The sequence below is a fragment of the Centropristis striata genome, chromosome 13, assembly GCF_030273125.1.
Source record: "Centropristis striata isolate RG_2023a ecotype Rhode Island chromosome 13, C.striata_1.0, whole genome shotgun sequence".
In the NCBI taxonomy this organism is placed as follows: Eukaryota; Metazoa; Chordata; class Actinopteri; order Perciformes; family Serranidae; genus Centropristis; species Centropristis striata.
The window spans coordinates 22,726,514-22,735,615 of record NC_081529.1 but is presented as its reverse complement, the minus strand read 5'-3'; positions in this window follow the sequence as shown (position 1 = coordinate 22,735,615).

Genomic DNA, 9,102 nt, shown 5'->3' with positions numbered 1-9,102 from the left:
TGAAAGGGCCACGGGGGCTACTGCCGGTGTGTGTACACTATGATGAGATTCTTCAGAGATTTCAAACAATTAATACTAGTAATGTTATGATACTATTCCTCTTCAAGTATTTATTTATACAGCAACCTATGCCCTTTAACCTCAAAATGGGTGTGTGTGTGTGTGTGTGTGTGTGAAACATTTGTATCTGGAGGAGTGTGCGCGCTTACGCGTGCATATGTGTGTGTGTGTGTGTGTGTGTGCGTGCGTGCGTGCGTGCGTGTATCTTTAACTGTTATTACATTAAATGACCAGTGTGTGTGTGTGTGTGTGCGTGTATCTTTAACTGATATTACATTAAATGACCATTGTGTGTGTGCGTGCGTGTATCTTTAACTGTTATTACATTAAATGACCAGTGTGTGTGTGTGCGTGCGTGTATCTTTAACTGTTATTACATTAAATGACCAGTGTGTGTGTGTGCGTGCGTGTATCTTTAACTGTTATTACATTAAATTACCAGTGTGTGTGTGTGCGTGCGTGTATCTTTAACTGTTATTACATTAAATGACCAGTGTGTGTGTGTGCGTACGTGTATCTGTAACTGTAATCACATCAAAACATCAAAGCGTGGGGTCGACCAATCAGAGCAGAGCAATCAACGGAATTAACAGCTGTGGAATCTTCTGGCAGAGTGACAGCAGCCACAGCAGTTTTCACATTTATTTTTGGACAGTTTTACCTCTCCCTCTACACTCTGAGCGATGACATCACACACTCTGACACGAACATTCCGTGCAATACACACCTTTTATAATCTCAGAATTTCTCCAAAAATGATCATGGTCATTGAACAGGGATTGATAAAAAACTATATGACCTATCGAAACGCAAAGTAATACACCAATACACAAGACTTGTTTCTACTGTTTAAAGTTTAAATGGAGTCTCTAGGTGAAATTATGCCGGAGAAGTAGACGTCTGAAAATCTTCAATTAATGTTCTTTTTTGCTCATTTTCTTTCGGCCGTCCCATTCATTTCAATGCAAAATTTTGGGCAGTTTTTCGCGACTTATGTCGCTTAAAATTCATATTCCGTAGAGAAAAGTAATAGCACACCGATCCCGATCAAACCGCACGTTTTGATATATAATTTGTATATAATTAGATATACAATATATATATATATATATATATATATAATAGATATATAATTAGGGCCTCGGGGCAATCGCACCGAGCACTGGTCCCATACAGCAATAGCTGTAGGGACCAATGTGAAGCCCCGAGCACTACTGTTATACTGTGGATTTCTTCTTCTTCCTCTTCCGGACGCACTTTCGTCCCGCTACTAGTCCTACAACTTGAAGAGTTGCAGGACAAATTATATATCAAAACGTGCGGTTTGATCGGGATCGGTGTGCTATTACTTTTCTCTACAGAATATGAATTTTTCGCGACGTAAGTCGCGAAAAACTGCCCAAAATTTTGCATTGAAATGAATGGGACGGCCGAAAGAAAATGAGCAAAAAAGAACATTAATTGAAGATTTTCAGACGTCTACTTCTCCGGCATAATTTCACCTAGAGACTCCATTTAAACTTTAAACAGTAGACACAAGTCTTGTGTATTGGTGTATTACTTTGCGTTTCGATAGGTCATATAGTTTTTTATCAATCCCTGTTCAATGACCATGATCATTTTTGGAGAAATTCTGAGATTATAATGGGTGTGTATTGCACGGAATGTTCATGTCAGAGTGTGTGATGTCATCGCTCAGAGTGTAGAGGGAGAGGTAAAACTGTCAAAAAATAAATTTGAAAACTGCACTCCAGGCCGCAAATTCCACTCTACAGAAATAATTTATACATAGAAATGTAGGAAAATTTGTCTTCTCACTCACAATCCTCTGGTAAAGCTGTCAGAGTTATAATTTGGGCGTACGACGCAAAGATGCGCCACCAAAACCACCAACAGTTGGGTCACCTCATTGGGTCCCATATTAAAAACGCAGGACGATTTCGGAAAAAGTGAGATTTAACTGTTTTTTTAGATCGCTCTAACAAAGCTGTTTTTTCATTTTTCTTAAAAAAAAAACATATGTAGAGGTTCAGGAAGAACTCAGGACGCTCAAAGTGAAGTCGGATCAATGATAGGTATTATGGTTTTGCCAAAAATGCTTTCTGTTCGAGGCCAGAAATTTCACTCTGCCCACCTCTGGCTGCTTTCACTCTGCCAGAAGATTCCACAGCTGTTAATTCCGTTGATTGCTCTGCTCTGATTGGTCGACCCCACGCTTTGATGTTTTGATGTGATTACAGTTACAGATACACTCACTCACGCACACACACACACACACACTGGTCATTTAATGTAATAACAGTTAAAGATACACGCACGCACACACACACTGGTCATTTAATGTAATAACAGTTAAAGATACACGCACGCACACACACAATGGTCATTTAATGTAATATCAGTTAAAGATACACGCACACACACACACACACACTGGTCATTTAATGTAATAACAGTTAAAGATACACGCACGCACACACACACACACACACACACACACACACACACACACACACACACACACATATGCGCACGTAAGCGCGCACACTCCTCCAGATACAAATGTTTCACACACACACATTTTGAGGTTAAAGGGCATAGGTTGCTGTATAAATAAATACTTGAAGAGGAATAGTATCATAACATTACTAGTATTAATTGTTTGAAATCTCTGAAGAATCTCATCATAGTGTACACACACCGGCAGTAGCCCCCGTGGCCCTTTCAAAATTTCCCCCAGAGGAAATTTTCTAGTTAGATATATAATTTGTATATAATTTGATATATAATTAGCGGGACGAAATTGCGTCCGGAAGAGGAATAAGAAGAAATCCACAGTATAACAGTACTGGTCCCTACAGCTATTGCTGTATGGGACCAGTGCTCGGTGCGATTGCCCCGAGGCCCTAATAATTATCATAAATAATTATGAATTATAAGAAATTATATGACTTGATTTGCTCTAAGTCATAGCTCTTATGGGCACCACTCTGTAAAACAGAAAAAAATATAGCCAATTCACCTAAATCAGTCTCATAAAGTTATTAACTATCAATTTGGAACACTGGTTATTAATTATGAATATAATTATAATCAAATTACCTTAATATTTAGTAATGGTTGAAGGAATCGTGAATTCTTGATACAGAAGAGCATATCGTTCATAATGTACAACATTAAATAGACAGCATTCGTAATCAAAAGGTATTTATTCTAAACAAGTAAAGCAAATAAAAGCACACATCTATAACTATAAGTACATTACAAAAGAGAGGGAACATGTGTGTGTGAGGGGGGGGGTCGAAGCTCCTCACACAATGAGTCGTAAAAATTCCAGCTGTGAAGAGCCAGGTGACTAGGCCTTGCCCTGGTCATGTGAACTGTTACCAACTGTGTTTAGTTCCAGTTAATTTAAAATATATCATGTGAAAATCAGTGTATGAGCAGGTCAAAGGTTAGTAAGTTAGTTGCGTATAAGACTGACTGTCTGTATAAAGCAAGATGAACATACAACTTTGATTGTAACACGAATATAACATAAATATACTTAAAACACACATATAAACCAAATCATTAATCACAGGTCAAATCATTTCTGTTAAAGTCCTTGCTGATCACTTATCTAAGCCCAGTTACATTACTCACGAATCCAGTTGAAAAGAGGGGGAATCCTTTTCAATGGCAGGCGTGGAAGAAGGAAGTTCAATAATTTGCCGTCTTGCAAATTAAGTTGCTGGTTGTCTTTGTTGTCGAGATGGAGCTTTCTCTGGCCGTTGTAATGAACTTTGTGTTCATTAATGCACTTTGGTGCGCAGAGAAGGTCAGAGTTGCAGTTGTTCCAGAATTCCTTATGGAAAGGAGATTCTGATTTATTAGACAACGAACAAAACACACTGACATGATCAAGAAGGTTTACACAGCTCAGATATCAACTATAGACTACTGTCTGGACAACTATGAGCAGTATGTGAAGGAAGACGTGGGGGAGACCGGCAAATCCATCAGTCATGATGACCAAAAAGCTATCGCTGAGAAGGTGAAAACGTTTCTGGATAAGAAGTACTACTGGTACAACTGGGTGGTGATGGTGTACGCAGATAAAGATGTGAATCACGAGTTATATAACATGATTACGATTCCTTTGGGTACGATCACTCTGGCTGTGGGCTATACTCAGAAAGCAGAGGAGATATAAAACACAAGTGATCACCGAGCTGGATTCATGCTCCACCATAAAGAGCCTTGTAGAACCTGATAATGTAATAAATTCCTGTTAATGTAATAACCCCGTTAATGTAATAAAAATCTGCACTTGAGTCCAGTGAAAATGTAATAAAACCTGATAATGTAATAACTTCCCAATAATGTAATAAAGTGCATTTCCCGATAATGTAATACACTTTTAACACATAATGTAATAAAGTATTACATTAATGGGAGGTTATTACATTATCAGATTAGCCTTCGTTTCGCAAGTCCTGATAATGTAATAACTTCCCGATAATGTAATAAAGTGCAGCAGACCACCCATTACTTGAGTTCAAGTGGTGATACTGTGTAGGCAACTCTAGCTCAAGAGCTCTAGCGCCACCAACAGGTCAAAGTTGAATGTTTATTAACTTTTGACCCGTTCATCCATTTTTCACAAATGAGGTATCACTGGAACCCTTGGGCCAATCCGAACTCAATGCATCCTCAATGGGGGTTTTCGGCCATATTGGATTTTCCGCCATCTTTGATTTGATCAAAAACCTTTAAAAGACCTCTCTTATCACAAATGTTGTCTTATCTTCTCTAATCTTGGCCCAGATGATCTTCAGACCATGACACACAAATGCATTTAACATCTTGAAATTCAAAGGCACTTGGCTGTGACAGCCAATCAAACTCGATGGTGAGGTCGCCAAACAGGAAGTAAGCCCATTTCTCAGTAATCCTTTAGCATATCTTAACCAAACTTGGTACATATGACATCATGACATCATCATATGACTCATGACATCATCCTGAGGACACCCAAAACATCTGGTGACCTTTGACCTGTAGGGGGCCACATATTCTGTCCAACCTTCATGAAACTTAGCATATGATCTTCAGACCAAGTTGAACAAATGTGTCAAAGCTTTTTCAAATTCAAACCATTTAGCTCTCTGACAGTCATGATAATCTTGAGTGCAGTATCTCTAGAATGTATTGGTGCAAGAGCTTCAAAATTGGTATGAGTGTTTGTAGGGACTTAAAGATTAATTGATTTGATGATGAAGGTCAAAGGTCTCTCCTTATATGTCCTTGATGCACATGTTTCAAATTAAGCAGCTAGCTCAGTGAGCTCAGCAACATTGCAACATTTTAGCCAGTATATTGCATCCTCTCTAGTTGTTTCTAGTTGTTATTATTATTGCTACTATTATTGTCTTTAATCATCTCCAGTAATATATTATGACTACTAATACCAAAAATATAGTATTACATTACAAGTATCGCATTACCTACATAGTTTTTCTAACTACATGCTGGTACCAAAGGCTCATTGATAGCTGTCCAGTGTACAAAGTCCCTTGTTTTATTGTAAATGTATTTTATATTCTATTTTTACTTGTGAAGTTAGTGAAGTTATTTCATATAATATTCACATTCAATAATGATCATACATTGTCTATTTGCTATTGGTTTATGGATTATACACCAGTTCAGTATATGGATGCCGAAAGAAAGTTCAAATCCATGTTCAAAATAGCCATGATGAAGACATCAACCATAAAGAAGTTATAAAATGGTGGCTTTAAAATGAGGTTGCTTTTCTGGATAGGTTGCTTTTGTTGTATGTCGAAATTAACTGAACAAATATAAAATTGTTGCATCCATTTGCCAGTGATATTTAACAAGTTCAGAGCACTGTTGGTAACACTATATATTACTGGCTTTTCTGGATATAGGTTACTTTTGTTGTGTGTTAAAATTAAATAAATAAATAAACAAATACAAAATTGTTGCATTTGGAGTCCACTACAATTTGCCAGTGATATTTAACAAGTTCAGAACACAGTTGGTAACACTTTATTTTATAGGGTCCCTGATACAATGTATCCAACCTATGTACTTAGTAAAAAGTAAAGTGTTACTGCACTGTTTGAGCAGTGCTATGTAGCCTAATCTTGCTGTTGATTATGTGAAAATGTTCTGAAAGCACTAGGCACAAGTAGTTACATGTAGTTTGCAATACAAAATAATCCATTCCAAAAATGTATAAAAGCTGCAAGCAATGATGAAGGGGCATGTATAGTGGATGGCACCAAGGCTGGTTGAGACCAGGTTTTTTTCCTAGGTTCTAAGCCAGTTTAATGTCAATAAGAGTTAAAGTTTAACACCAGGATGCTCAAAGATCAGAATGGCAGCCAAATTCTGATGTGCAAAATAGTTTTGGAGCTATTTGGAGAGGTCTGGCAATATCACCAGACATTGAAAAATAAGTTTGCAATCCACTTATGTGAAGATATAGGAGCGATATTGCACCGCCCCCTCGATGTCTTTTTTGTTGTTTAGGTGTTCCCAGGATGATGTCATGACTCTATGTATGTTAAAGGCTTGCTGAGAAATGGGCTAACTTCCTGTTTGGCGACTTAGCCATTAAGTTTGATTGGTTGTCACGGCCAAGCACCTTTCGATTTCAAGAAGCTTTTGAATGCATTCGTGTGTCATGGATACCTCGTTTGTGAAAAACGGATGAACGGAGTCAAAAGTTAATAAACATTCAACTTTGACCTGTTGGTGGCTCTTGAGCTAGAGTTGTCTACACAGTATCACCACTTGAACTCAAGTAATGGGTGGTCTGCTGCACTTTATTACATTATCGGGAAGTTATTACATTATCAGGACTTGCGAAATGAAGGCTAACCTGATAATGTAATAACCTCCCATTAATGTAATACTTTATTACATTATTGGTTAAAAGTGTATTACATTATTGGGAAATGCACTTTATTACATTATTGGGAAGTTATTAAATTATCAGGTTTTATTACATTTTCACTGGACTCAAGTGCAGATTTTTATTACATTAACGGGGTTATTACATTAATGGGAATTTATTACATTATCAGGTTCTACAAGCCTTGTTAGTCATGACGTATACATAAGGGAGCAGGGACCATGTGTTATGATAAAGGACAAACAGGACTGCTATCAACAAGTCAATGGTGTTCCTGTCACAGAGTTCTATAAAGTGATGCACGCCAGTTTCTCTTCAGTTGTTCAGGTCCCAGAACCCATGAAGACTATCAGGTGTCGGTGGAGAGGGGACTGGCATTACATCAGCTACATCTATTACTCCAGAAAAATCTCTGTCTGCAGCGATCACACCTGTGACAAGGAGGAGAGTGCAGGCAGCTGGTGGACTCCAATGAACATCTGTGTTTGTGTCCTGATGGTTACTGTACAAAAGATCATCCCTTTGTGCATGTTTCTGCCGCACGTGTGAATTCCCACACTGCCGCAGTCCTTGAATGCACCGCATGCGCACTGATCAGCTCAGAGCAAACATCGGCTGAACGATCTGCAGTGTGTGCGTCTATTGAGCCGTGAGTTATGATGTTACTTCTGTTTTATATTCTGTTGATGTTTGTGTTGATTCATGAGTCTCTTCTGATGACTAAGCGGTAGTTTTGCTGTCAGTTTGTGAAATGTGACAACCAATTAGCCGCTAATAAGTGATTTGGAGCAATCCGCTAACTGGCAATAGCCTGAAAGTTTATGTTGCTATATTGCGAATTTCTGTTGATCATACATTGCATACTCAGGGCTGCCAAGTTTCAGAAAATGACAAGAGTGAGACTCTAGCACCATGATGCCTTTGGCCTTTTAACGTCGATTTATTCCTTAAGACTGATGTCCTCACCTACATGCCAGCGGCCAGGGGCGAGTCGAGGGTCAGAGCTTTAGGGCTGCTGAGCACCCATTGAGCCCCGCTGCCACCACACACCCTCAATCAACAGTCATTAGAATTGATTAGATTGAACTTTATTGTCACTGAACAAAGTAACAGCTACTTGGACAACAAAATGCAAAATATAGGCCATCTTTCTCTCTTTCCCATGGCACTTTTTTTGGTCATTTTGTGTCTTTTTTAGTTATTTTGTGTCTTTTTTTGGTCATTTTGTGTCCCTTTTAGTTATTTTGTGTCTTTTTTCTGTCATTTTGTCTTTTTTAAGTAATTTAGTTTTTTGTCATTTTGTGTCCTTTTTAGTTATTTTGTGTCTTTTTTTGTTGTTTTTTTTGTGTCTTTTTTTAGGTCATTTTGTGTCTTTTTTAAAAGTAATTCAGGTTTTTTTCTGTCATTTTGTGTGTTTTTTTAGTTATTTTGTGTCTTTTTTTCTGTCATTTTGTGTCTTTTTAGTTATTTTGTGTCTTTTTTGTTCATTCTGTGTCTTTTTTAGTAATGTGTCTTTTTTTAGTAATGTGTCTTTTTTCTGTCATTTTGTGTGATTTTTTTCGTTATTTTATGTCTTTTTTTGGTCATTTTGTGTCCTTAATAGTTATTTTGTGTCTTTTTAGGTCATTTTGTGTCTTTTTTCTGTCATTTTGTGTCTTTTTTAAGTAGTTTAGGGTTTTGTTTTGTCATTTTGTGTCCTTTTTAGTTATGTTGTGTCTTTTTTTGGTCATTTTGTGTCTTTTTAAGGTCATTTTGTGTCTTTTTTAGTAATTTTGTGTCTTTTTTTCTGTCATTTTCTTTCTTTTTTTTTTAAAAGTAATTTAGGTTTTTTTCTGTCATTTTGTGTGAATTTTTTTTATCTCGGACGTCTGGTCACTTATAGCATATAAGAATATTCAATTACTGTTAAGCCAACTATGAATAATAAAACATGCCAAAACATGTGTCCTTTATCATAGCTACACATATGACAAAAAAAACGCATGAAAATCAGTAGTATTCAGTGAGGTAAGATTAATTAAATGCGCTGACAGTGATATGCTCCTGTCAAACTAATTACACTGAGTGGAGCGGATCACCACTCCAAGACGGTGGCCGAATTTCTCGCGTCACAG